Below are 26,047 nucleotides of genomic sequence, written 5' to 3'. Positions count from 1 at the left end.
ATGGAGCCTTCCCGGCCTACAGAGAACCGAGTTCTCTGGACAGGTGATTTAATATATTTTCTATGTAGCGAAATACACCGCATACATAGGGACCTCGGTTCGTTTCATTAAGACTCCATGAAATACATGCTAGTAAACTTTTATTTTTAACTTTTTTTTTTTTTTCAAAAGGAAATTTTCAACAACAACTATTAATATGAATATCTTTGAATATAACAAATAACGTAAAGCCAACCAATAAACAAATAATATAAATCGTTTAAAGCATAATATTTCTGGCTCTAAAGGAGCATACTTTGACAGCTCTATATAACTGGTTTTTAAAGGAGCAAAAATCTTTACGAAACTTTAACACACAAAAAGAATGAAGATTGCAGTAATTGCACAAGTTGATTAAATGATTTTCAGTACGTACCAAACGGAATCTAATTAACAAACACGAAGAAATATAAATGAGCACTCCAAAATAGAAAGATATACCGAAAGTCATTCACTACTACGTCGTAACAATTTCTAGATAAGTAGCCAAAATACCATTACTAATTTCTAAATTTAATTTCAATATTACTAATATCCACTGATCTCAGGAGAAAAAGAAAAGGTTTGAATTTAGAAAACATTTGCCTAATTAAATAGCCTCTCAAGACAGTGAATATAGAAAACTTAAATGTTACTTATACTTATTCTATTCAACTCATTTTTGACGTTATCAAATGGAACAGAAGGAATTCACAACATTCCTCTACCTCACCTGTCCAGAGAACTAAAGATAACACGTTCAGTTGAACAGGTTTTTTATTCGGCCACTAGATGTCAGGTCAAACGGTGACATCGCAGTCAAGGCTTAGACTCAGCTCACCCTAGCGTTAAAAACGCGAATCACTTAATCAAAGCGAGCATTTACCGTCACATAGATGGATTACAAGATCTTTCCAAAAACATTTACATTTTTTTTTTCTCAAACGAAAATTCACACTACAAATCTAGTCAGTAGCGTCAAATAGTTTGACAATTTGGGGGAAGGGGGGGGAGGTAGACGTTTAGTCGCATCGTGACTACAATTTGGAAGCTACTTAGAGTAATAGCCCGATCCAAAAACCCACGAACAGCGATGGAATGGGTGTAGCAATGTGTTGAGCTCTTACTACCCAGCTATCCCCTTACATTAAACTCATTCGACTTCGTGTGAGGGAGTTCTATAGCTGTCCTTTAAACGATTACCATTATTTTTTATATTATACAAACTCTTGGCTAATATATTTGCTTTCTTTACACGTAGTTCTTGGTTCATTCGTCGGTGGGAGTACAAAGCCTCATAACAAGGGCTCGAATCCTCTAACCACTCGATTTTCATTTCTTCTATGCTGAAAACTGCCATTAAATTCCTTTCAATAAAAGAATGGCACTTAATTTACAGACGTCATTACTAACACAGCTATTGAAACATCTTTCTTCAGTGTCTCTCTCTGTAAGAACATTAACTTTTAGGACTTGTAAAGATTTACGAAAGTATGTCCTTGAGGTTTTGTAGGTACACGTGTTGTATTGGACTCCTGCCAACCTAAAACATTCTCTCATGTTGAAAGCCTTAATTCTAGACATGAAACTTGTAATAACCAGAGGTCACGGATGTTATTGTAGCTATTTAGTAATTGATTTTTTCCCCTATCTTCCCTCACACTTTTCAAAGGTGAAAACTAAAAATAGTTTTAAATCTGTGCAGTTTAATTTCAACAAGAACATGTTAAAAATATTCAATAAAAAAAATCAGTATACACTTGAATTCATTTATGGTCCCAATTTCCAAGAATATTGTTGCATACACTGATAACGCATTTTCTAACCAATTGATCTAAAACAACCAAAACAAAGCATATAAAGGAATACCATGCATAACGTGGCTAATTGATTTGAAAAACATCCGCGCTATTCAAAACTGTTGAAGATAGTTTACAGTGGATTCAAATTGAATTTGTTCAATCGCAATCACGCACACACACCCGTGTATATATACCGAGTGTATCAAAAGTCCGGGCACAAGGTGAACTCCATTGTCAGAAAAATGGAGAGGAAAGTTGGAGAAATAAGTGATTTGCAATCTAAGAATGTGGATTTTTCCTCCACCCATCACACCAGCCGCTTGGGCTCCACACTGGTAAGGCACTCACTCGGTCGAAAACGTGTTAGCTTTCTCAGGCCAGCCATCTTGAGTGAGGTTTTCCAGGGTTTCCCTCATTCACACCAAGCAAATGCCGGGATGGTACCTAACATAATGGTCCCAGGCCGCTTCTTTCCTTCCCTTTCATCGGATAGTGTGCTCGCCGAGGGACGTCATCCCTCATATGTGATGGGCTAAATGGTCTTAGATGCTGACAGCCCAGAAATCTAATTCTCCCTCCCACTGGTAAGGCACTATATTAAATGAAAAGCAATGGGCTGGCAGTTGCAGGTTGCCAGTTCAGCAGGCTGTTTCGTTGTGCCCTCACCATACTAACAGTACAACGTTGTTGGGAAACAAGGATTAGGAATTAGGAATTACTTCTAGGCTGTCGGCATCGAAGGCAATTTAAATTTAGCCAGTCACGTAGACCTAAATGAGGGATGATGTCCCTCTGCGAGCACCCTCTCCAGGGAAAGGGAAGAAAGGGTTGGGGAAGGAGGGAATCGACCTGGGACCTGTTAAGTACAATTCTGGGATTTGCCTGGTGTGAATGAGGGAAATCCAGGAAAAACCTCACTCAAGATAGCCGGCCTGAAAAAGCTGTTACTTTTTCGACCGAATGGCCCCACCGGGAATCGAACCCGGGACCACTCTCACTGTTGGGAAACTAATTTGAGGTGTTGTAGGTTCCGTCACACAACAATGCGCACATTTAGAATGTCATTTTTGCGTGCCCTTACAGCCTGTTGAACTCAGAACATTACTTCGCTATTTAACAGAGGGCCTCACCAATGTAGAGACCAAACTGCTGGTGCGCTCGGAAAAATAATATACACTCATGTCCAAAATTATTGTCGCATGTCTATAAATATGTTGTAGGAATATAATTTGCTAACGAATTCGCCCGGTATTTCTTATAATGTTAGTATGTGTATAATCGCCAAAGACATGTGTGTGTGGCAAATTGCATGTCAAAAGAGCAGTAAATAAGAACAATAAAACGAAAATAAAACTCTCATCCATTTGGCAACATTTTGTTTTACTCATTCTAATTTTCGTATTTATAATTCTGTTGCTATGAAATTTACCACAAATATAAATTTCCCGATCACACACACAGTATCAGTATTAAAAGTACCCTGCAAAATCATTAACATATTATATTAATTACAAGACGGGTATAGATATGAGACAATAATTTTGGACATGAGTGCACAGCTACAGGCTAGCGCACTAAATTTTCTTGCTTCAATTTCTTAAAATCACATTATGCTGCAGTTACACGTTGAGCAGTATGCCATCTAGGAGAGTGTATACTCATGTCCTAAATGATTGCCGCATATCTATAACTGTCTTCTTGTAAGAATATAATTTGATAATGATTTTGCAGGATACTTTTAATAGTGATACTACAGTATGTGTATAATCGGGAAATATATATTTGTAATAAATTTAATAGGAAAAGAATTATAAATACGATAGTGAATAAAACAAAATCTTGCTAAATAGACAAGAAAGTTTTTAGTTTTATTCTTACTTATTGCTCTTTTGACATGAAATTTGCCACACACATATCTTTGCCGATTATACACATACTAACATTATAAAAAATATCGGGCGAATTCGATGCCAAATTAATTCCTACAATATACTTAGACATGCGACAATAATTTTGGACATGTGTGCATACATGGAATTAATGAACGAACGACAGAATTCAAAAACAAGTTTTCGGTGTGTATGTATTGGCTATAAAATATGTAAATTCGTTGAAATCGAGAATTTGATTTTTTCTTGGTTGGATTAGCATTATAAGCATTTCGTAAAATAAACTATATTGGCCTGCGTAGTTTTTTCTTAGGCTCTCCTTAAAATAATAATAATAATAAAAGCCCTAGTCGGATAACGAAAAAGTCGATTAAAATCACTATTTCACAGCCCCAAAATTGTATAGCATCTCAGTAATAGTTGAAAGTATTATGATTCAGTAGATCAACTTTACAAAATCGTTTCGACCACAAGCTGCTCCACTGATAATCAGTCAAACGAAATACTCTGTATTGAATAAAGGGCATTAGACTATCACATCACACCCTTACGCTGTGTGTGTGTTAAGAAAAAAAAATAGCAACTGAAAGAATACTATTAAGACTACAATACTGAATGAAGTACAGTACAATATTGTTGTAAAGCACTTAGTATGGATAACGAATTTCTTGGAGAACGAACAGTTGAGAGAGGAAATTTGAGTTTACTGTATTTTTAACTTCTAATGCTTTCTAACTGTATTTTCGTTCATTCAGTTAATTCTGTTGATACCTGCATTTCAGAAGTTTCCAATTATGTTCGAAACTCTTTACTCTTTCACTCAATTATCCATTTCTCTTATCCTGTCACCATCCCTGCCATTATAAATTCTTCACATTTTCAATCCTAATAATACATGTGAAATGTCCGTGCGTATACTCAAATCCTAGTGATAGTCACGCTAATATTTATGCCGATACCTACGCTCTCTCGCCTATATCTGTCCTTTGACTAATTGCGTGAGTATGGCATAGAATTTGGAATGGTTGATAGGCAGACTTACGGAATGTCTAGGTCTGCTTAATGAAAACAAATACCTTTTTAATGAAGATTTTAACCTATATTATGCAGCGGGCGAAGACTCGGGTGGGAACAACTAGTCTGAGCCAAAATAATGCTCACTCTGTTCCTTTCATTCCAGCTACTACTATCTTTTTTGTAACTATTTTTCTTATACATGTCTTTGAATTCTTAGCTATAAAAATGTCAAAACATTTATACATTAACCATACTTCAAAAATAGTCGGGATTTAAACATATTTCCAATTAGAATATACTGAGCAAAAGACGATGCAGGCTGGCTATACTGGATCCATAGTTCAGTACATTTACACTGAAATCCAATGCGTTGAAGGTCGCAAAGTTGATACTTTGTGCTGTGCTTGATAAACCTGGCTAACATCCAAGTATATAATCGGCTGTTGACATTCTTTCATTATCTTCAAGATATTTTCATAATATGCCTAGCCTAAACTATAAGGCATTGGTAGCCCAAGCGCAAGAATTTGGCACATACTTCCATATTACAACGGTTGTAGACCTATATCAATCTTGTACTAACAAATTATGTATACTGTTAGTGATGTGAACTAAAATTTACATAATTTTTCGTAATTTTATCTTCATATTAGCGGTTTTAAAATGCTAACAGGACAATGTAGATTAATAAATTCTTATGTACTGCAAATTTATTTCGAGAGCCCGTTAGTATACAAGTAAGGCTTGTCTTTAAAATTGATACACAGCAGTTTAGAATGATTACTAAATTGACTAATTTAAAGCGACCAGGTGCCAATTCAGCTTTTTGAAGAAACCTAGTGTGAGGAGCGTTGAACTTGCATGATAGTCTGTGAACTCCTTTGTGCGCTGGGTTCAAGCCCCGGCCGTGGTTCTGAGCTAACGTTAGTCTTAAGTAAGCTTATCCCATTTTAATTTTAGTAAATAATTTTAAAGCCAATGAAGATAATGTAAAAAATTAAGCCAGGTAGTATTTACGAAATGCTGTTGAACCAATAGTTATGTAATATATAAATTTAGGTACTTGACATAAGCTACACGCACGAATTTCTGGTCTGAGAGGCTTTGAAACTGTTATTAGTTTATTTAGTAGCATTTTGATGTTACCAGGCTTTATTTATTTATTTATTTATTTATTTATTTACCGATCCGAAAACTGAATGCGAATTACATCAACGTACAATGTGAATTTTACGATTGGAAATCAGTTTATTTAGCTTCTGGGAAAGCGGTAACATACTGAAACTTACCCCTTAACTAGAAAGAAGTACTTTCTATTTTGTCATACTGCGCTACTGTCAAAATAAATGCAATTTTATGGCCGATTAAAGAATTTATTCAGTTTGTAGGGACTTAATGACTACTTCATTTTCATTGTCTGCACAGTGGCGCAGTGATAGCGTTCACCTCGGGTGCCTGGTATCCCTAGTTCGATCACCTCTGCACCGAGCGCTTTGCAGTGGACAATGTGCGTGGGCTTTCTCAGGGTTCTCCAGTTTAGTCCCGCTTCCTTTATTCCAATTTCATTCAGTTTTCATTATGGTTCCTTTAGCCCACATGACATAAGCGTAAATATTTCATACTATTCTTTTGAGCCACTGAGTGTAGAAGTAAATATTTTCCTACTAGGGATTCAATTGAGATTGCATACAATTATGCTATAATTAGATATTAATAATCATAATTTATAGCGTACTCCTTGATTACTTATAGGTAGGTTTCATAAATTATACTGTTTCGTGCAAGTAAACGTGCGATTAGGTATACTTTTCGCATGCCTCTACATCCGTACCAGTGTAATAATTACTTATACTAGTGTAATAAGACTGACTTCGATCGTTAAGAATATCAGCAGATGTGTACATGCCTTACGTTCAATCTCATAATTCAAGGATTTTTCTTTATATAATGTTTTACGGAACTTTTCCGTGAATCTAGTTCAGGTTTGACATTGTAGGGCTAGTGGCTAGTATTGAACAGCATTGATTTACTCGTTGTTTGTGAAGATCAAAATAGCTTCAACTAACATAAGCCTGTTACTTAGGACGTAATGCACGACGACACTTTTCTTCATATTATATGATGAGGCTGCTTGACGAGGTCACAGCGATTATGAGAGGTTAATACCAATGTGGAATAAAGCCTCGTCTAAGGAAAGATCTCTTGCAAGAGAATGCCTTTGCCAATCAGATTTATTCATTCTCATTCGTACAGTCAAACTATGGAATGCATAGTGTGCACGGCTTGGATGTGTCGTTCACGTGTACTTATCGTGATAGGAGGACATGTCGAGTTTTGGCAATAGCATTCATTACTTTTGTCCACACACACAAGGTCAATCTGTGTAGTCTAAATGACCTTTCCTTTATTCACAAAGCCTTATTTGTTCAAGAATGTTCTTGTTGATACTGATGCTTCCTACATTTTTTTCTCAATGAATAGATTAGATCCCGTAAGTCATACTTAGAGATATCTATATATATGAAAAACGTATAACGTCCACTAAATTTTTCGAGTTTTTTTTCTCCTGTAGGCCAGAAATCTGAGTGCTTGCTTATAACGTTATCATTGTCGGGTACTTAAATTACTTCTGTGTAAATGGACCTCTAAATGAAAACGAACGCTTAGTTTTCATGTCCCCAAGATTATACCCTGGGAACCAAAGAAAATTGATAATTAAAATGATTAAGGAATTGGTCGAATGAGAATGAGGAACCGGGAGAACCCCGAGAAAATACCTCTGTTCAATACTGTCTGCCTGGGATCAAACCAGGGGCTCAGCCACTGATTGACATACTTAAAAATCTTTGGTACAGTTAGCCCTGGACTGCACCACCTAGAATACGTGAAAACAGAAAATATAAGCAGACTATTAACACACATTCCGAACCATTAAAATATTCTACATTTATTTAAAATATGAAAATAATGACAATCAGACCAGAAATGTGCCGTACCGACCCTTTCTAATTCTATTCAGATTGAGGATTGTAAGTCTCTAGTGCGCAAAAAGTTTCGGACGCGAAATGCATATAAAATTTGCGTTTACTACATTACTGATGCGCTTCGCATTAGCATGACCTTCATTTCTATATTTGCAAGGAATTTAGATATTAAGAACATACTATTGCAACTAGGATATAAAAATTAAATGCATTTGATCTTTAAATTTTCTTTATCCTTAACAACATTTCTCAATTTATTCAGTTGAATTTAGAATTTGAAGTTTTAAGACTAATACTCGTAAGCGTGCGTATAATTGCAGAAATTTGGGAACTAGGGAGGATTAATTTTAATAATTGGAATACGTCCAATACAAGAACATGCGTAATAGTATTTAAACAATGAATTTTCCCCACACCTCTCTTTCTCTTTGGATGCTAGAAGCGTGTAAGGAACAAATTAAACGACCAATGTTTTTGGAACTGTTTGCAAAGCCGCATTAGTCTCAAACTTGCATGCGGTAAACTCCACACACATGAGTGCTAGAGTGTAATTTCTTACAAGTCACAAGACTCCTCAATACTTGACTTCTAGCACAATGTTCTTGGATTTAAGGGATTAAAAAAGAAACTATTATAATTGGTGTAAAGAAATTTTGCTGCAGTTGGTTGTATGATAGAATATACATTTGTATCTACTGTATGTGTAGTCTGATCACACAAACTATGCATATTTTGTTTCGGAATAGTTTGTGTTCAGTCGCCTGTGACCGGTTTCCGTAATGAGCTTTTGGTCTACCTTGGCATACCTTCCTACTAAAACTTCTATACATGTCACGTGGTCTAAATCTTTCAATATGAATCAATTGAACACTCTGTATGGTATCATATTGGATTTGTTCTTCTGTAACCTACCTGTCAAATCACAAATTAAACTGTAAAGAATCAATATTTCTATTCAGGGTGTGTAATTTTATCTACACCCCATTCTTATACTTAATTCCAACAATTTTCCTATTTTCTTGCTTTTCAGAGCAGTTATCTAGCAGTTTGAGCACCCCGCTCCTCTTGTTACCTAAATACGTTGGCTATTACTTCCATATTGTAACTCCTCACCTAAGTTACTTGGTGTTACCTTCCATATCGTAACTTCTCCCTGAATATGCCCCTTTTGGAACCTACATAAGTTCTGTCCTTAAACTTAATTGGAACACATTGTAGCTCACGTGATATCTGTTTAGATTCTCAGTGGCAATACAATATTTACGGGAATACACCATCCAGAGGTAGATACGTAGGTAACTTGAACTTCAGGAAAACAAGCAATGATGGCATTGAACAGAGATGGTGACAATTTATCATAGTTAAACATGTGCTACCTCTTCCCTCAAAACTCTTTCTGTACTCAACATCAAGCAGGGTAAATACCTCTAAGATTTGCTGACATTATTCTAAATATTGAACTTCGTTGCCCAGGTTACCAGAATTGAATGTAGTAGTCTCCTTCCAGAATTGAAGCGTGCCTGAATGTAGCCGCCTCCAAAAAATCTTGGCCAGTCAACTCGCTTTAAAATATTCTTTAAGCAGTATGTAGCAAATTCTGATACTTCGGTTTTAAATAAAATCTCAATTGGACAAAGAAAATTCATTTAATTCCGATTGTAGGTAAGAGTATAGGGATTTTCGAAGAGATCAGTGGTAAGGATTTTTTTTTTTTTTTTTTTTTGAAACTGTATACTATTGTGTGGAAGTATCGTATGAGATCTCATTCCAGCTGCGTAGTCAGAAAATAGTCCTGATGCATGGCTTTTTCAGGGGCACTAAAATGACTCTTAAAAAATCAAGTATGAAAACCGTAACTTATAGGCTACATACATACATACATACATACATTCAGTACAAACGCACACTATTATTTTGAATATTGTACCTTATTGAAACATGAATTATCAAGTGAAGTTAGATGATATGCCAATAAACTATATGCATTCATAAAGAAAAAGTTTGTGGAAGTCCATGTGTTTGCGTTTCTATGGATATAAATGAATAATTAAAGACAAAAGTGTAGTAATTTGTAACTGTGATTCAGGTACGCAGATGAGACTAATTACTGAGTGTTGACTTACTGTAGTTTGTTTTAAATTTTACCATAGACTTTCTTAATTTGTTGTAAGTATTAGATTTATAAAACCCACACCCTTGTTCCATTCCCTTCAGCCTGTAAAAACATTTGCGAAGATGTTTCAAAGGAATCAACTCATGAGACCGTATACTAGTAAACTTCTGCTGCAAAACTCATGTTTCTCTACAGCCTGTAAGAAAGAACGTTTATAATGAATTACGGATTTTGAAAATAAGATTGTTTTTATGACGCTTGTTTAGCAAATTTTATTAAACCAACAAGAAAGTACGAGGTTATTGAGCTCAGCATGAGGACATAATCACCCGAAGTTTTCACTGCCGACACGCACAAACTGAAATTGGAGGTCACAGGAAGCATATTATGTCTGTTTCAGTTTAAAATATACAAAAGCTTGTGTTGTGAAGGTCATAAGATGTTCTGTACTACCTAGATCAACAGAGGCCGAGTGAGAAATCTGAAGGTCAACGTGATAATTCTGAGTGCGTTGATTCCTTCTACTTGCGACTACATCAGGTGGATTTTCTTCATTGCCATAGTTCAAAACTTGTCAATTTCAGTTACTCAATGCTTACACCGCTAAAAACGTACATACGTCACTTGTAAATCAGGTCTTATTGAGAAAGCATTAGTCACTTCGTAGAATTAGCGTTATTCAATGTATTAGTCATCTCATCCTGTTCTTCAGAATAACTTTTTTTTTTTTTATTAACTCCGTGATGAAAAATTAAGCTTAGCGAAAGATTTTAAATCCCCAGTAACACTGGCTTAGTGACCAGAATCTGGGATAAAATTACTCCCTTGCATCTGACTGATTTTAATCTCAAATTGTGGAAGTGAGTCAAGTCTTAACAAAAACCTTCATAAAATCAGACAAGATTTACTAATATATATATATTAACTTCCCCAACTAAATATATTAGGAGAGGTGTAAATAGAGCTGCTGGTACTTCAATTTCAAACCCGAACAGAAAAGATGACTGGAAAGCGTTGGATAAACATCGAATACTTGTCCGGTTTAGGCAATCACTTAAATGCCATTATGCGTATGAGGAAACTTCTTTGGGATACATACAACCTCTGTTCAGAAAGTTCGTTGAATGACGTCATAGTGCTCGTGGTTGTAAGAGTGAGCCACCGCCGCATTCCGCACCGAACAGTTCAAGGCATGTCTGACAAAGTTCTGAGCGGCGGTGTTGCGGATGTACGTACTGTGTGTAAACAGTGCATTGTAGAGTGAAGATGTGCGCGGTCGAAACCCACTTTCGTATCTATCTTTTGAGCAGACAACAAATGTGCTATCTGTTTCAAACTTGGAAAATCACTCTCTCATGAAATGCTGTTCACGAAAAACATGCTGTTACCTTGAAGTAGGTGATTCAAATAAAGACTTCCTCCCGAACTGGCTAGCCTGCAACTGTATGCACCCCGTACAACGTACAGAAAGTGAAAACTTTTGTCCCAGGATTGTCGTTTGATAGTGCGAATGATATAAGTGCGAATTGGTCGTAAGAATCAGAATTTGGGTAAACGGAAGCTTTGTTTCTGACTCGTGCCTCACAGTTTGACGCCGAAAATAAAAATGCAGCTTGACGTTTGTGGAGACCTTATGGACATGGTGGATCGAGACCTAATTTCCTGAAAACTGTCATGGGTGACACCTGGTGCTTGATGTGCGACTCAGAAGGAAAGTGTCAAAGTATGGGCGGCGGGGTCCAGGGTCGCCGAAAAGCAAGAAGATGCGAAGTAGGATCCCGCATCAAGACAATGCTCATTGTATTATTTGACTCTGAGGGTCTCATCCATGAATTCCTCCCTGAAGACACCGCGTTAAATGTCACTACATACGTGAAGATACTTAAGTGATTGCTGCAGCGGATCGAGCTGGTAGGCCCCCGGTACGTCAAGTAAGGCGACTGGATTCTGCTCCACGACAATGCCCAACCACACACTCCCTTGGTGCAGCATTTGAAGAGCAATAGAGGTGTCAATCACCCACCCTACTTCCAAGATTTCCCATCCAGACTTTCTTGTTCCCCAAATTGAAACCAACCCTTAAGAGCAAGAGGTTTTCAGATATGACATCCAACGTAATGCTACGACCCAGCTAAAATCCATCCCTAAAGATGAGTACGCCAAGAGTTCTCAGGACTTGTACGGCCGTTCCCAGTAGTGCATTACAATCAACGGGGATCACTTTGAAGGACAGTAACTGCTGTTTCAGGTAAAACAATCTATTCGAAATATACACACAATAACCAAACTTTCTGTACAGGGGTTGTATAACCCCTTGTTCTTGACAAATTTCAATCCAAAACTAAATTAGCTGCATTTAAACAAGAGGTATTTGATTTACAATAGCTTCTGAGTGATGATATCTGGTCTTTTTAAGGAAGGATACATCTTTCTCAGTAGTTTTTTTTTTTCTTTTTTTCTGGAGAATTGAGTCGATTTAACCCTCTGGTTCCACCTTGACTGCACGTAATTTTCACAAAATAACAATGTAGAATAAATACATAATTTTTGTGCTTAGAGGCAATTACGATAAAAGGGCATTCACATGTGATGATAGTTTGTCTAATTCAGTACTTCCTAAATTTTTGTGGTACGGGTTATTCCATTTCACAGGTTAAAAATATTTTTGGAACTTAAGAAATAAGATGCATTGAATGTAAAATAAACTGCATAGTTCTTGTACTGTAATAACGCTATTACAGGAGTTGATCACTCGCCTTTCCTCAGTTTTAGGAGTTTTGTTTTTGGAAGTCCCCCCCCCCCTAAGGAACTCAAACTTTGAAAAATTATGCCGTAAGAAAATAAAATAAATGCAATTTCTTCTGTATGGTTCTTTCATGATTGTATGTTGGTAGTTTCCTCATGAATTAGTTAGGATTTATTTATTTAGGTTATTTCTTTAAATTTAACTAAATTATGTAGTTTGAACCAGATAAAATGAAAATATGTAGAATTCACATTTCCGTTGCATTATGTTGCTAAGTTTTTCTTGTGATCTCGAAGTAGGAGAGTTTTGCGAGGAACAATCAGTGTATATAGTTGGATCTTAATGTAATCATAAACTGAAATGCTTAGTATTTTGATGTTGCATAATATATTGTTTCAGGTACAGGTATCAAATTCGCATGTAACAATAGGTGGTGCACCTAGTCTCGGGTTAGATTTCTGGTGGGACCACTATTTTCTATATTCAACAATATCGTGAACAAATCAGACAGATACTTGTTGGCAAGACTCATACCTTGAAGGGTAGGAATCGAACTAAAGCTCCGTCCACAATCACCTAATTGAACGTGTGCCATCTGACTGGCCACAGCCCTTCGCAGAAATTTTGTGTAAACATATCCAAAGTAAATAAAACATGGGGCGCAATCGATGGGGTGAGGGATAGGTAAATGAAACGCAGGCTATGATGCGACGTCGCAGTGGCGGCGCTAGGCTAGTAAATAGTAGGGGGCAAGAGTGGAGGCAACAAATTTGGGGGAGGCGAGGTAACCACACTTGTTTCGCTTTTACTTCTGAGCTTCTACCATTCCAATTTATTTCTGCCTACACAGCCTTGTACTTGTGGGTGACAAATGAACATTAGCACGTTTCTGTACACTTTAGTGTAAGCACAACACATATTGTAAAATGTTCAACGTAAAACATAATATGATGGAAATACTACTTAGTGGTTTGCCATACTCAAAACAACTTAGTAATTGGGGATCAGAACCAGCATTAAAGAATGCATTAATAAACAAAGGTACCGGTAGCCTGTAAACATATCAATGAACAACGAATATTTCAATGTCATATAAACTTCAGTGGCAAATTCTACAGCAGTAGTTCGTGATCGAGTTTACCGGTTGTACATAAAATGGGGTGCGACAAAAATATTCGGGTGACGGTTGCCCTACTCGGCTCCCTGTAGCGCCGCCATTGCGACGTTGCCATGCGGTTAAAGGATGTTTAATACACAGTACATGCGAGCGGACGTTAAGTCGCTTCTTTCGTGTATAAACTGATGTGAATATGAACAGACGTGTTAAACTGTAGAATTTTGAAGGGAGCTTGGAAGCGCTACTTCAAAACACCATAAACTGTTATTTAGCATTGCTTATCAACCATAAATCCATTTTGGAAACGTTTGAAGTTAGCTTAAAGGAAATCTCAGCATGAATTTGCGTAGGAGTTCGTTGCCCCCTCCCATGTTTTAGTAGTATTGGAGTATATAAATATTAAGTTCTCACATTGAACTTAGTGCTTTCCAGTTATAACTTTTTTACCTCTACTTAAATATAAATTTTCAAAGTAAAGGTGAATTGCTGTTTTAAACACTATGGGCCATATTGTCATTTTCAGCCTTGACTACTATATGAAACATTGTTTGAACTCTCGAGTATGGCGTTAGTCATGCGTCAGAACGACTCTGAATACGACCAAGTCCATTTAACCTACAGCACATCATAAAGCAGAGCGTACTAGATCTTCTAGAGCAATTATTGTCAATGGTGGATTCGTACCTTCAAATCTAGCAGTGTTTTAAAAGGCTGTAAACAACTACTAGAGAACTCGACAAGTTATTCTTTGAATAGTATAGGAGAGCTTGTAGGGAAATGCAGTTGCATTAGTTAGTTTAGCAGAAAGTTGACGCATAGAATTGTGACATGCTATTCATGCGGGAAACTTGTCCTTTCACGCCTTTTGTGTGTGGAAGCAGTCATGTAAGAAATCGAAGTATAGTCATTGGAAAGTTATGTCCAAATCAGAATTTATCAAATATGGAGCATTCAAGAATTGATAATTTTGATGTGCGTATCTTTTCTCACTGTACACATCATTTGTAATTTCAAGTTGTTTGTGTCTTAGACATAGGAAGTTATCGTTGGTATGCACCTAACTTCCGCGAATAATACATTAGTAGACCTTGAAATCGTAAGCATTTAGCAAGCATGTCAGTGAATCATCCAGCAGCTCTATTGTGTGCGGAATGTTGGTTAACTGAAAATACTTTGATTCACCACCTGATTAAATAGGATACTGCCATGAATTTCCTTTCGATTACTAGACAGATTGTCAGCTAATTCTGAGAAAATGCAATAAATTAAGAGCAAGTTGAATTAATACTATTTAGCCTCACCTACGCTAATTCTGCATTATTTGCGAAATAATAGTTTAGAAACTGCAATAGGACTACATCCTGCATTTGATAAAAATGTTTAAATGAACTTCGACGTAGAAAGTCATTGCATCTTTTTGCTAATTAAATGCACTCGCCACTGTAGAACAACTCGACTATTAGTAGATAATAAATCTGCAAGATAGTGGAGTTAACCTGGAGCAAGGTGCGAATTACGGCCAGGGGTGCAGGGGAAAATCCCCCTCTGGAAAGCTTTTATCCCTGGCTGGAAGACAAAATAAATTCCCAGGGGGGAATATTTTCCAGTCCTACCCTCAGTTGTATTTCTTATCATTCAAATTCTTCAATTCAATGTGCTAAACATAAGTCCGTTTGGAAATTAACAGAAAATTCATTGTAAAAAGTAATTTGGTTAGGTTAAGGTTGCTGTGTGCTGGGAGCTGCATGTGTTTTTTGAAAATTTTTTTAGTGAGATCTGGTGCTGTAGGTTAGGATTAAAATCTTATAATACTGGTATACTTTCCCCCAAACCTAAGCTAAGTGTGTCAAGTTTAATCGACACATTAAATATATATACAAATACAGTATGAAAGGGCTAAAAACTTGCTGATTTTTATTTGTAATAATTGTCTTGCCTGGCAGCTTCTCAGTATTGTCTAAATAACTGGTCGAAACACGTCCGTTGCTAGTCTTTCGTGTGTGTAATGTATTCATGAATTATATTCGCATGTAACATCTGCATGTATTGTGTGACGTAATGTCCCTAGTGGTACATTCTTTCATTAATTTATAAGTAGTCGGATGTAGCTTGGGAACGGTAAAGCATTAGCAGTTAAATTCAGTTGAACTATTTTATGAACAAAACTTAGTGTTTCATACAACTAATATTGAATAATTTTGACATTCAAAGCACCTGTCTTAAGTTGTACGTTAGTTTAATGTGTCATAATTAAGATCAGACCTAACAAATGCCTCTTTCAAAATATAAAAGAAAAATCGGACTTAATTTTGAACAATCTAAATTTACTTCATTCAGGCACTGTGGAAAATGAAAGGCCCTGTTATTCTGAAATCGATAATTACTAAATGCAAATGAGTGAAAAAATTAGTATATCGTGAAATTGGAGAATCTGCAGAAAATCCATGCTCAGTGTTGTCTTCAGGTTGTATGGAGACACTTCCAAGCTGTTTCTTCCACATACACTTTCGGAGGAAAGTCCCCCAGTGATAAAACATTTCGATTACATGTCGCTGCAGAGCCAGTATCAAAACAACGATCCTCTGCCCATCCTTCAGCCAACTTTTCTCATTCAGGAATTTACAATGCTTTCAGTAAAGGTAATCTCTTCGTACTCTTTCGATACAAGCTATATAAGTTATTTCAAGATTTCTCTCGGGGGAATTTCAATACGTTGGTTGATAGTAGTACTATGAAAATTGAGAATCCACATTGAAGACTATAGGAGATAAGGCTCCGGAGAGGCCATCCCTAAAATAATCACTGGGCCATAGAAAGGCTCAATACCGTGTGCGCGCGCGTGCAGGTGAAAGCTCCACACTTTCTTGATCTTGACACATACGGAGGTTAATGCCGGGTGCCTCAAGGCTAGGTGAGCAGCCTGAAGAGACATTGGAAGAAAGGTAGAATTATACTTTCTGCTCATACCAGAGATCGAACGTAGGCTATCCAGTTAGCAGGTAGGAGACTTGCCGATTACACATACACACTAATTTCCAGTGAAGGCTCATGTGGTTTGGATCCTACGTTAAACTATAAATCCAAATCTCACATCCTCGGTGCTGAATAGGGCGCTAAACTGCAAAGCAGGCAACCGTTATGGAGAATAGTTGAGATCTTCATCCATCAGTAGATTAACAATAGTTTACTGATTATATATCAGAATAATGTTCCAGTACAATCCTCCCAGATAAATGTTCTTAAAGCCTGCGATTGTTTGCACCAAGAGGGTAATAGACTTGCGAGCCAGCTTCGGGTCAAATAACGGCAAAGGACGGTAAACAGCATTAAGCATTGGACTATGAACAGATGTGGCAAAAACTGCTCCCTATTGATAATGTTTAACTTGATGGATGATTGATAGTATCTTTATCTGAATGAGATCTTTTTAGTTGAATAATTGTTTTTAAGTATTCGTTCGTTGTGATAGATTCGAAACCTCTAGAACATTAACTCGATTTGTGAAATGCCGACAGTTTGGTTTATCTGAGGAAGTTCTAAAACGTTACTGGAAAAAATAGCACCAAGTGTTTTTCCGTTTGAACTGATAAGCTTCAGAGGCTGTTTTTCACAAAGCAATTGTAAAATTGGTTCTTTGTAGGTAAGCAAAATAAAACTACCGATCGCCAATCCGACTACACGCTAGTCTCCATAATTATTGTTGTTTTCAATGCTTTGCAAAATAACGTAATTTTAAATTCATTTTAATGTGTGTGTAGTGCTCTTGCGGTGATCACGTAGATTATTAGGCCTTCAAATTGACCTTGATACTATCTTTTGTGTGTGTGTGTGTGTGTGTGTGTGTGTGTGTGTAAAAGACTTCCTTCTTTTTTGAGGTCTGGAATTGTTCAGTTATAAACCATGAAAGCGGGCTTATTCAGTTTTTTTTCCCTGATTGAAATTTCAAATTTCTAATGTTGTCTTGGATCTTTATAGTCGTTCAGCTTAGTCCTTACATCTGAATAGTCGGCGAGTTTTAATGTGTACTTAATCATACTTTTTCATTTTTATTTCCTATTTCTCTATAGAGTAACGAATGCAATAAAGAGTATCCAAAATTCAGGCGTAAACATCTACTTGTTATGAAATACTATTGAATCAATGATGATTCAACATTTGTTAGACGTGTAATTGGGCGCAGTGATTTCTGTGCTGTTGCGTACGAGCTTCTATATATATATATATATATATATATATATATATATATAAAAAAGTGTTTCTACTCGGAGAGCTGTTTCGACATACCGGTACACAACACTACACATTATATGGAAAGATTTAGAAACAGCTATTGGAGCATTGAGTAGTATTCCAAAACTGTTAAAGCTGTCTACGTCCTAAATTTGTCATGCGTTACGTGTTGATGAATCACCTCCAGTAAGCGTTTCGTGTCTAGTAAATACGACACAAACCTTCAATTTTACCGGAAAATACGAAGTATGATATAGGTAAAATTGTCCACTGTTTATATTACATTAATCTAGATACTCATTCTAATATTGATTAGCATTCTCACTTTAATTCCCCTTTTCCTCTAACCGTCTTGATCACGTTAGTTTTCAGAAGTAAATTTAGTTGATGCAAAGAATTGTTCTTCTTGCTAGCAAATTAATGCATGAAATACTAAATTAGAGGGTATAATGTGGTTGTTGGTGCTTACATGTAGTGCATGACGTTGTATGTTCGATTCCTGATAAACGTTAGTTTTTTTTTTTTTTTGTCTGGAATTTTCACTTTTCACACAGTTCTCTTATTCACTAGATATATCAATAGCTTTATATGAGCATACATCTATTAACTGAGACAAAGCTTTAATATTCATTCTTTTCCGTACCACATGATGGCTTCGATTGATGTATGCCCAAGAAGCTTAGCACGATCCGGTGGTATAGCACTAAATCTGATCTCCTGTTCGAATTTTCTTACATGCTAAAAATATCTAAGAGTAGACGTATATGATTGGTTTATTCTTTTGATTTTGACAAGGTCTTTTCAAGCACACTTTTGCTTACTGATCACCAAAAGTGTGGAAGAAATCTTTGTTCTTTAATTGTACGTCAGATACTTTTTGTTAGGTTTTCTAATGCTTTAATGTCGTATATAACGTTTTCAGGGAAAAATATATCTAAAATTTCAATTACTGTCAAGTGTTGTTTGTACAGTTTTGGATTAATTTTCAATTTAATGTATTATGGCTGCCAAAACAAGTGAAGTTTCAAATATGCCGTATATTTATATATGTACGCCCGGGCCTGAATTACAATTGAAGAGCTCAATTCCAAAAGAGTTTGTCAAAACAGTAAGTTTTTTTAGGAGACTATTTTTTTATTTCCATCATTCTATTTCTGTGAAATGAAAGTAATCTACATAAAAGAAAACTGTAATTACCTATTTTTTCGTAAGATAACTGAAATTTCTATAGCAAGAGTTTTATAAGTGCTTCTAGGCGCGAGACAGAAAAGAACTTCAGAAAATACTGTTGACTAAGGACATTTTGGAAAACTGTTTTCTTTTGCCTACAATTAACTTGATTTATAGTGTTTTGGCATGGAACCCAGTTCAGTGTACGGAGATACTAAAATGGAACTTAACAAAACCGGTATCTTTAAAATCGACAAAAAAAAATGGCTTAGGCTCTTTTGGAATCTACCCCTTCAATTATTGTGCAAAATGAGTCTGGCACACGGAAAAACAATTTGTATTACCATGTTCTAAACAGCAATCCATCACCCACCCGCCCCAAAAATTCGTATTTCATTCCAGATTTTTTTTTCTAATTCTTAACAGTGCATTGAAATGAATAATCTTCCAGTATTCTTAACGGTTTATTTTGCTGTAAGCGAAAATTGGTCGCGAGGAGTCGAAAGTTGTGAATGAACTACCGGCTGCCACACTAGGATCTGCAGATAACTTTTCCGGGTGTGGCATGGCATGAAGCTGGAAGCTGGAGTCTAGTTGCTATGGCAACTGTCTGGACAGGTATCGATTCGTGGATGGGAGAGAAGTCATTGATTTCCAGAGAAAGTACATAAGCATGTGGATTGGCTATGCATTTAGAAGTAATTGAGAAAGTTTAAAAGGATAAGAAATTATTGGCCCGGATATAATCTTTTGTTTCTATCTCGTATACTTGTGCTACGTTATTACTAAACTTGTAAACACGTGCCTTACAACTGCTACCAATGTCGCGCTATCATGTGTCGTCTCTAGACACTTAAGAGAAAAATTTTGCTTCCGTGTTTAAATTTGCAAAGGCAGTAAGATTAGATTTGGAGGTAGATAAACACGAATTAGGACCATAAATCTTAATTGAGTCCAAATAATTGGTTGATGTACCAAGTGAATAAAACTGTTAAAATGACGCTCTTGCACTTAAAACAGTCATGAATTATTGCTTGTTTTTGTACGGGAAAAATGAATTCGGTTTGGTTTTTACGTGCCTGAAAAGAGAATGCTAACTTTTGCACTGGTCCCCGATGTACTCTTAAGGCATGACAAGTAGAGATGCAAGTAGTGATGTGAGGCGGAAAATTTTCCATTTCGGAAATATCAGTAATCAAGTAACAATTCCTCAGCAATCATGAAATTGATTGAATTCATGTATAGAAATGTTAAAAACTGAAAGATCGTTTAAAGAATCTGAAAATTTTCATGGCTCAGACAATTTTCAGTACTATTTAGTAACAAGTTATACAATTGTTCATGAATCGAAATATATCCTGCCTTATATGGAAAAATGGATTTTTTTATGAGTCGGAAAGTTTTCATAATTTCGAAGCAAGAAGTAAAACAACTGTTTTCTGAATCAGAAAGTTTTATTGCTCTGTAGAAACAAGTGAGAGGAATTTTCATAGATCTGAAAATTTTCATTACGATGTAGAAACAAGTGGAAAACACTTTTCATAGGCCTGACAAGTTTGGATATTATGTATAGTGATGTTAGGTGGAAAATTTTCCACTATATTTAACTGCACATAGAGCTACAAAATTGAATTTCAGTAGAGGAAAGTTAGTCAGCAAGAAATTATAATTTTCCAATTAGCTTTCGGGAACCGGAAAATTTTGTATTTCAAGTTGGGAAATAGTTTTACCACAGTTTTTCTCTCTCTCTATAGAAGAAATTTTTCACCTCACATCAATGATGTAGGAATAAGTGGACTATTCTTTTACGAATCGGAAAATTTTCCGTTTCAAAATTTTTCGGAAAATTTTAATCACTGTACAGGACAGACAATTTTTCGATTCATGGAAAATTGTTCCACTTGTTCCTACATAGTACTGAAAATTATCTAAACCATGAAAATTTTCAGATTCTTTAAAGGATCTTTCACTTTCTAACATTTCTATATATGAATTCAATCAATTTTATGAATACTGACGAATTGTTACTTAATCACTATATTTAAGAACGGAAAATTTTCCGGAAAAATATAGAAGAAAAATTTCCACTTCACATCTTAACTAGACAACGATGTAGGAATAAGTGGAGTATGTTTTTATGAATCGGAAAATTTTCAGTTTCAAAATTTTCCGGAAAATTTTCATCACTGGATGCAAGGGCTCGGAAGAAACCCCTGCTTCGCTTTTTTGCTTGGGAAATTTTGGACTTTTTTAAATTTGCTTTAAATTGATAAAGCAGACTTTGTTTCGCTTCTCTACAGCACAAAAACTAATTTAATTAGTAGTTGATGTAGGTAATAATATAAAACCTAAAATAAACCATGAATTTCGAAAAGATTTTTTAAAATTCTGAACATATTTACATTACGAATTCTTAAGGATTAACCAATAGATGTAATATTTTTTTTTAACTTATACACAAAAGTAAGTACTGTTATTTAAAAAAAATGATACACAAATAACTAGCAAAACAGTATGTAGTATTTTTACTTCAAAATATCACACACCCTCTTTTTGAAACTCAATTGGTTCCATACGCAGATGAAATTATTGAAGATTATCAGTGTGGATTTAGGGAAATCGATCAACTATCCACCAGATATTTACTATTCGATAAATACTATAAAAGAAATGTCTCTGTCTCTCTCTCTCTCTCTGTCTCTCTCTCTCTCTCTCTCTCTCTCTCTGTCTCTCTCTCTCTCTCTCTCTCTCTCTGTCTCTCTCTCTCTCTGTCTCTCTCTCTCTCTGTCTCTCTCTCTCTCTCTGTCTCTCTCTCTCTCTCTGTCTCTCTCTCTCTCTCTGTCTCTCTCTCTCTCTGTCTCTCTCTCTCTCTGTCTCTCTCTCTCTCTGTCTCTGTCTCTCTCTGTCTCTCTTTACAAGCTGGTGTACTTAAATCTCTGGGTAGATTTTATTTACTTACAGGGTGCGAGGGCTCTGTTTTCTTGGGTCTCCTTTATTAAAATCCTCATTTATATCAGACGATATCTGACAAGTCACATGCTTGAATCCCCCAAAATTACGAATTCTACGCCGCTTCATAACGGACTTTTTATCTGTTCGTTCTGAACTTGAGAATTTTAGATTAAGTTAATCCTATATTTTTCCTTTTGAGGCCTTACAGTAGTTTACCTTGAAGTTTCGTTGGCAAAGTAATGAAGGGACTGTAATATCGAATATGACACTTCGTTGAGGTATCGTTTGAAACTTGATGCAGTGTCGTTTGAAAGAACACAACTTTATTAGGTTGGCAACACTGTTAACCTTGTATCAGAGTATGCCAAGTTTTCCCTTATCGATATTTACATAGTACCGGCTAGTGGTGGGCACAAAAACCGGTTTTTCGGTGTTTAGGAAAACCGAAAGTTTTTGAATTTTTTTTTTACCGAAACCGGTTTTGGTTTTCTTTAAAACCATTTTTTTTTTTTTCAAAGTTTCTATTTCTGACCAGAGTAGGATTTCGTTCTCCGGAAACCGATTCAGTTTCCACAGAAATAGTTTTTTTTTCTCAAGTTTTGTGTGTTTTCCAAAAGTTTTCACCGAAACCAGTTTTGGAGAACCGAAATGCCGGTTCTTTGGATTTCGGTTTTTATAAAATGCGGTTTTGCCCATCCATAGTACTGTTTTTTGTCCATCAGTTTAAACTTTACAAGGGCGTATAAAGATAAATGGTCGATTCTTATATATGAAAGAAGAGGTTTCGGAATTTGACTATATTCTCCCAAAAAGAAACTTTCCAAGTTTTCTTCGACCATAGTTCATTTTTAATTAGTGTTTTAAATTGCCTTGCGATGCTGGGTCAACGCCCAAACTGCTCTACATTTTCCAGGAATGATCAAATAATTTTGTCCTGCACTACTCATAAACGAGCAGAGAATACACGGCATGAACATAATCAAGTTCAGAAATAACTTTGTAGGTGTTTTTATAATTCATTTGGAATTCAGTCTTCTGTAGTGGTTGCTCCTAATGTCCTTGGCAAACTTAACAGTAGAACACCATTTAAGTCTGATTGATACTGAGTGTTATGAATGTGCTACTGCAAAGAATGTCTTTCAAGTGTGTCTGCCAAATGAAAAGATGAGAGAGAGAAAAAAAGTAACTATGTTATGGCGTTTCTTATTTTGCAATGGATTTATTGTTTCCTTGGCATTATTCATTGCACATGATCTGAAGAGTATAGTAGCAATCTGCATTGTTCGTGGTAGCATTGAAGGCCGCACAACATAATGACTTTTGAATGAATCATATGCTTTGTTCAGTGCTTAACAATGTTCTCTCAAGATGAAAACCGAGCGTACGGGCTTAAGAAGTGTATCATTGACACTTCATTTTGGGTACCACGTTTTGTGCCCGCACCAATTCAGCAATGCGAAGCGAGGCATAAGTTAACTGAATTCACTTTATATTGATTTTTGCTTCAGGACAGTTCTCATTCGCAATACGTATCATTACGCATGTTGGAGCAAATGTTGCAACATCATGCTATAGTTTTATTTCTGATAATTTAAGGAGATATATTGCTGTCATTGTAGCTTCACAACGTACAGTATACGAAACTACATAAACTTTGTATGTTTTATGAGACCTTGAACATGTTTGGGAGTTTAAGGGAATATATAAAATATGCGTGTTAGTTTGTCACGTTTCATGAAATAGCTTAACTGCAGTGCACCATTTTGTGATTACACAAGTTTCTGAGGCGGATGATTTAAATAAAGTTTGATAATACCCAGAAAGGATGAATGATTGATTCAGTAATTCTGTGATAGACTTCTGCAAACAAAGAATTTCCAGTTTATTATACAATAAATGATATATTTCAAGGTTGTAATTGGCATTGTTCATTAGCTACACTTGAAGAGTGCTGACCATTCAAGTGTCTCGATTTGAAATGAATTCCTGTAGTGAGCGACACAAAAGGAGTAAATGTCATCGATCAGATTTCCCACTGATTATATAGTTTTGTGGGCAGTGAATTTTTCATACATTAAGATCTGAGTAACAATTATAATTCACAACAGCAAAGAATGAAGAGGTAATTAAGTTGATTTGAAAGAAAATAATTCTAGTTGCATGCGATAGTAACATACAGGGTGGCCCAAAAGTATGTATACAGACCAGCATCAATCATGTATGACTATTTATAATGAATTTGCTTTGGTTTGTTCCACTGGCGGAAGAAACTTTCATAACATCAAAGTATTTTTACTTGCTGTAAGAGAACCTGCATTGTTATTTTGGGCGTTCGCATTAGCAATAAGAGTTTGTATATACAATAAGAAATGACTAAACTCGTCGCAAAAATTTGAGTCCACGTCACAATTATACTTTAGAATAAAATTACTGATGGCTGGGGTTATATCCTCTTCGTTCATGGAGTTAAATTTCGTAAGAAACCCGAAATTCTCATGAAGATTTTTGTATTGAACTGTCCTTCGCTGTAGTTCTGAAGTGAGTTTATCTATGAACGGAAAGAACGTTTCCACACGAAATTTATCATTCTCTAATAACACTACTTGTGTGCCACTTTCGTCAAAACGTTTCTTTCTTCAGATATTTTTAATTTCATCACTGTATTTCTCCAGTCCACTCTGATTTCACAATGTTTCCATTTCGGCAAACTTTTCTCTGAGAAGAAACGTAACTGATCAAGGACAAGTACATTGCCCGCAGTTCATATTTCCAAGTTTTCACTTTGGAGATTTTGACTAGTCCTTTCCATTCTGCTTAATAACATCCCATAATGTTTTAAAATTAATGCGAGAACATTTCATCATGCTTTACGCGTGTTAAGTAATTTTTTTTTCCAAGAGATGTTGTTAGGGAATTACTTTAGTATCTCAGAGCCCAAATTGATTTGAATAGGATCGTTTTATTGTTAATGAAATTTGGAAAACCACCTAGATTTGCTCTAAGTAATGACAGATATTTCAAAAGAATTGTCACCACAAGCTAGTAATTTGGATTGTAATAGAGGCCCAAAATAGCTCACTCCCTCACAAAATAAGTATTGTAAAGACGCTATAGAAGACTACTTAACTCTAGCGATACCGCGAGCGGGAAAAAAATAGCATGTGTCTGAAGCCCATAATATAAGAAGTTGATTCCTATATTTTAGTATTAGATTTTTTTGGGGCCCCCTGAGCCTGGGCTCCATTGGCTCCGCCCTTAATCCGCTGGTGAGCACACAATGCCGTAGAACAAATCGGAAAAGAAAAATGAAATATTGCAGTTACTTGACTTACTCTCGTATATCGAGTATTTTGGATCCAAAAGGGCACTCTTCCTAGAGTTCGTGGCTAATTTTTGTGGGTAGTAAAGTCGTTCGATTACCCCTAATTCCTCATATATAATTTCATTTTTAAGGGGGGGGGGATATCGAAAGAGCTTATTGGCTATACACTCGAAGAAAATTATAGTTATTTTGACTCCTTATAATTGATAATTTCGTCGGTACTAGTTTTTCATTTTTTTCTGAAGTTCCAGTAAAATATTTGCGTGATCACTTATCAGTTAATAGAAAAATAACGACCTTGACCTATTGATTAGGCTAGAGTGAGTCAGTTGTTTGCATGCTTCAATTCTAGTACACATTTGGAATACGTAAATGGCAATACGGTCATGCAATGTGTATATTGGATTTCATGAGTCGTTGATACTTTATACATTTCCGCGATAACTAGTGCGTTTACCACGCGTTCACAACATGTTGGAGTGTGAGTCATACGCATGCAGGTCGTTGCCCTAAATTAGGATATGGACTTCAAATTCTTAAAGTTTTGATTTTTTTAGAGATTCAAAATAATTCAAGCATTCCAAAAAAATTATCACGTTAAGTCTCCCCCCACTTAACATTTCTTAGTGCATCTAAGATTGACTATGTAATTTGAATACATATTCTTGAACAGTGGGGAATGTATCA

General features: G+C 35.9%; 1 protein-coding gene across 3 annotated transcripts in view; it reads left to right on the top strand.

Annotated features, from left to right (window-relative positions):
- Nucleotides 1–26,047, top strand: part of LOC145686037 (uncharacterized) — a 136,205-nt gene that overhangs the window by 76,965 nt on the left and 33,193 nt on the right. The gene's annotated exons all lie outside the window — the stretch shown is intronic.

The sequence above is a fragment of the Thermobia domestica genome, chromosome 5, assembly GCF_964235325.1.
Source record: "Thermobia domestica chromosome 5, izTheDome1.hap1.1, whole genome shotgun sequence".
NCBI lineage: Eukaryota > Metazoa > Arthropoda > Insecta > Zygentoma > Lepismatidae > Thermobia > Thermobia domestica.
Note: the sequence above shows the minus strand (reverse complement) of the source record. Positions and strands in the feature narration are given on the sequence as shown.